Source organism: Limulus polyphemus, unplaced genomic scaffold (assembly GCF_000517525.1).
Source record: "Limulus polyphemus unplaced genomic scaffold, Limulus_polyphemus-2.1.2 Scaffold316, whole genome shotgun sequence".
Classification (NCBI taxonomy): Eukaryota; Metazoa; Arthropoda; class Merostomata; order Xiphosura; family Limulidae; genus Limulus; species Limulus polyphemus.
Genome location: NW_013665926.1, coordinates 88,510 through 93,491, shown reverse-complemented (window position 1 = coordinate 93,491; position 4,982 = coordinate 88,510). Strand labels below are relative to the sequence as shown.

Genomic DNA, 4,982 nt, shown 5'->3' with positions numbered 1-4,982 from the left:
GTGTGTGTGTGTGTGTGGTTCATAATGGCTTCAGGAATGAGATTTTGGGAATTTGGAAAGATAACTTTTGGTGGACATCAGAAGATTCCCTTGCTAAAAGAAGAAATTAGAATACCTGAACATGGAGCTAAGAATATTTAAATATTTACAAAATATGGAGATAGAATGATGACTAACCCTTGTATTAAACTTGCAAAGATTGAAATAACTACTCTAGTTCAAAATATATTTATATCCAGAAGTTATTGAGAGATAAGGATGCATCACTCAGTGATAAGTATAGAAGAGTTAGAGGTTACAGAGTAAGCAAGTTGTTTTCCTAGTAGTGCTGTATTTCCTTAAATCAGTGAAGCCAGTCTTTGACAGAGCTCTTCAGACACTTCAGGTTACTTGTCTACTTGTGCATGTACTACTTCTTTCAGTGATGAAACTTCTGGCAAAATTAATGATGCAGGTAATCAAGAACGTTGCAGCAACAGGTTCATTTCATGGTTAGACTACAAACACCTGCAAATTGGAGACTCAACAAGAGTAGCACTCTCCAAGGTCAGAATAGAGTTAAATAAGAATTAGTGTCTTATATAAATGCAACAATTCCTTGAAACTATCATAAATGATTGCCAGAAGTAGCTGCTATTTCATAACTATTTCTTGCAAGCTCTACAGTGCCTTAACTACTATTTGGAAAGTCTACCTTCAGTGTTGAAAAAATCAAGTATGTTTCAGAAAAACTGCTGCATGCACTTGATGAATTGTTTCAGATGTTGTTGAGTTTAAAGTATATGAGTTGAATACCATAAAGAAATCACATATCAAAGAAGTCAAACAAATGAAAGTTAATAACCACTGGAGTATACATTAATATTGACATGTTAACAGGCAGCAGCAAATGAAGACTAAACTAACAAAACTTTGACTAGATAGATAGAATTTCATGGTCTTGGGATGTCATAAATATAAGGAGCTACAAGGGAAGCTAGCTATTAAAATGAAGAAGTGGGGAAGGAACCTCATTTAATTCCAGTTAGGGATAGAATATAATGAGCAATTGTCTTAAGTGTAAGTATTCAGTTATGTTAGTTATTTTTATACCTTTCCTTCAACTTGAGTATTTTAAAAGTAGTTATTTTAAAGAAAACATCTTAGATAATTCATGTTATTTAAATATTGTTTAAGTGCTAAAGACGATTAAATAATTTTATTTGTAAGCACCTGAATGTAAAAAATGAATACTGAAGAGGATTCCACCATATAAATAAAATAAAATTTTATATAAGCTTAAAGCAGCACTCTAAAAATACCTAAAGACTCCATTAAAATTCACTGTATATTTTCAGCCTGTTCTAGTCATAAGTGCTAATTATTCAAATTCCACGTGTATCTAATAAAAGCATAACACAAAGAACACCAACATGCAGTTAAAAATGCTTTTTAACTTAAAGATATTGTAAACAGCTTAGGAATATATCAAATATGAACTGTTTTTATGTGATATCAAAGTACATCATGATAGCAAAGCATGAGAGTTAATTTAGCAGAAAAATTAATATCTAAAACCAAATGAAATTTCATACAATCTTCCATTATAAATATTACAGAAGTTTTTTAATGGCTTTACAAACATCTATTTATTTTCACAGTACTTTTTATACAGATAAAATTCTTAAATGTGGGAAGTCATGTTTCCAGGGTTTTGTGAACAATTTATGATTAACAAAAAACAATGAGCTATAGAAATGGTTCTACATCCAGCTACGTACTAGAACCACTATGTTGATATGTTTTGCAAGCTTTTAACAGAGAGTAGCAGATAATATTTTAAAGCATAAATAGTATCCACCTAAACCTGGGTAAAAAAAAAGGAAAATACATATGTAAATTTCTAAATATTAAACAGAAATGAAGTTTTTAGTACTGTCACAACAACAGTTACATAAAGTGGGAATCAGCCCACTCAGTGCAAGAGGAAATTGGACCATTACAAGTATTTACAATATAACCATCTAATTATGTAGTAAAAGTAATCTAGGTAAATTAATTGTATTTTTGAGAAGAAAATGCTATTTTCCAAAACCAGAAATGAAAAAAAACAAATATAAAAATAAATAAATAAAAAACCCAAAAGTACACATGAAAGTATAACTGATAAAGAAAATTGTGAATATAAATAAATTTGATAGGACTTTTACTAAGATATGGACTTGTTAAACAACATAAAAATTTGGAGACAGGTTAAAAAAACACACTTAATTTAAAAAGTTTATTATAGGAAGTTAAGGAAGATTTCTATGATCATGGAGATATTTATTAACAGTAAAGTATATGATAATTTCTACATAGGTAAACAAGTTAAACAGAGAATTAAGGAACAAACCAGGCTCCCCTCATGTATTTATGACCATTGTACACATAACAAACATCAATTTGAAAAACAAAAAAAAATTCATAATAAAATTATTAAAACCAAAAGTAAATTATGTTTATTTTGAAATCCTGTGCATGTTGGATAAGGTTTTTACCCTATTTAAAATTTTTTTTTTCGGTTGAAATTTTATATTGAAAATGTTGATAATTTTTACTCATTTGAAGGTGTTTTTTTATATTTTAATTGAATGTAAAAGATGCTTTGGAAATATATTACAGGAATGGTTGAAGATTTCTTAAAGATTAGCTCATGCTACTTGGGGTTCAGGTTTGTTACAGTATTACACAATGAGACTTGCACTGGAGAAAGGTACAATATACTGATTTTTGCTCTACGTTGGTAAGTTTTACTTTAAAATAACATTTCTTTTGTCCTTTTTGATATTTTTTATACCTCTAAAATTTTTTCTGCTCTGAGGCCTCTAATAAGTTACTGAGAATGGTACTGAAGGTACATGCGTGTCTAGGTGAATTGGTTATTATTTTAAAGTGAAATGTCTTCTGTTTTTCTTTTTTTTCTGATACATGAAAGAAAGAAAGTTTCAGAAAGTTAATCTGTCTAAACCTAGGTTTAAAAGCTGTCATAAAAATGGTTGGTATAACTGGTTTGTTTGCTTTCCTTAAACTAGTCTTTTTTTTTTTTTTTCTCAATAAATATGGAAATCATTTGTTTACTGAAAGATAATGCAACTGATAGATGAGTAAATAATACTGTTAATAATTTATGTTACAAAATAGTTTATTTTCATTTTATAAAAAATGTGTAAAATATGGTTGTCAAAGACATGCTCAGACTTAGTAAAACATGTGATTTAAATTTATCAACCAAGTCAAATGATAATGAGTGAGTTTCATACACATAAAACAACAGAATACATCAGTGAAAGATCTTTATGTAATCTTTAGTAACTAGTTTTTACATAATAGTGTTAGAAGGTATAGCAACTAAATATTTCACTGGGCACTGTAGGCTATATTTTATCTGTTTATGGAGTGTAATATGCTCTTAGGGATGATATTAACTGTGTTTATTATGGTGTTTATTTTTATGTTTACTTAGTGTTATGTTTTGTTTAAAAAAAATTATTACATTAAGAAACTAATAAAAAAAATTAAGCTAGTTGTTTCACTGGAATTCATCCAGCATCAGTAGGCAAACTCTGGGAAATGTAGCACATTTTTGAATTTAACTGTTCTTTTATCCCAGAATTTTATTTTGATTTACTATAAGTTTTTAATTTATGTTTAGATACCTCTTAATAATTAAAGTTTATTTTATTAACCCATTCAAGACGGGTCACGGGTGAAAGGCAATGTCATCTCTTTTGTTGACTCGCATTCAAAATTTTATTGAATTACTATTTCATCAATTTATGTCAAAAACTTTGGTATCAAACTGTAGATTATAATTCAAATTTTAGTACTATATATTACTAAATTATTTAATTTAAAAGCAAATATAAAAAATACAGATAAACAATGATTTTAGTGTGTCATGTGGTATGCTGAATGCAGCACTGGTTCAAATTAGATGTTTGTGAAGTCAAAATACAAAGTCTACAGTTTCATACAAATTAGAAACTCAAATTATCAGCTAGAATATAAAATAAGAGTCTCTTATCTTTTCAATTTGCTGAAATATTGCTTATGTAATAAATCAAACACAGTGGCACTCCCCACCTCTTTCCATTTTTGGAAACACTCCATTATATACACTTACTTCTATATATGACATTAATAACCAATCAGAAGCTCAGAATGTCCCTTTAGTGGCTTTCTCAGCAATTTTAAAGGACTTGGCACCATTTCTTTCTTTTGAATCAATATTTCAATGAGGTAGGGTGTGTCTTTAGTCTGCTTGAAATTTCATATTTTTTTTAGACTAAAACACATCTAAGTTACTAAGCTTGATAAATTATAGTGGAATTCTGTGGCATTAATATAGTACTTTATTATTTTTAATTATTCAAATGTATATATAAAACCTAAGAAAATATTTTGTTTCATATCCTCCACGGCCTAGCAACCTACGTCAAGCAGCAACTGAGTACAAAGATCGTAACTAGAAGAGATAATTGATTGCTTTACTTCTTTAGTTACTGTTCTATGTTTTAAGAAAAATAAGTTTAAGAACTTGTTTCAAAATAGCAATAATCTATATACATATATAATGTATAATAATTGAAATATGACTGTGTTTTACAAAATACTAGACTACTAAAACACAGCCAAGACAAGTTACTTTGTATAGACCAAAGGTCAGTTTTTAGGTTATTTGGTATGGTAATATGAGGGCACGTGAGCTGCATCATTGTAACTTCTGTATTGTTAGCCAGGCACAGCTGAAAGGACAATATGATAAAAATAATAGATATATATAAATGTATAATGTTATAAGATTTAAGCTATTTAGTCTAAACATTTATGTTTTCGTGTTATAATTTATGTTTATTCTAGAATGAAAGAGGCATAATTTTTATATATTTCCTAATTTTTTAAAGTGAAATCGGTCAAACCTACCCAACCTGTACAGAGATTAATTACTGAAAATAACAGAT

The 4,982-nt window shown here is 28.5% G+C and overlaps 1 protein-coding gene across 3 annotated transcripts in view; it reads left to right on the top strand.

Annotated features, from left to right (window-relative positions):
• LOC106457318 (beta-1,4-N-acetylgalactosaminyltransferase bre-4-like) overlaps nt 1-4,982 on the top strand; it is a 52,608-nt gene that overhangs the window by 14,016 nt on the left and 33,610 nt on the right. The window contains exon 3 of one of the 3 annotated variants that reach the window (XM_022383189.1): nt 2,644-2,764. The exons of the other annotated variants lie outside the window; for them this stretch is intronic. The gene's annotated coding sequence lies outside the window, so the exon portion shown is untranslated. The remainder of the gene's footprint in view (nt 1-2,643; nt 2,765-4,982) is intronic. 3 annotated transcript variants of the gene reach the window in all.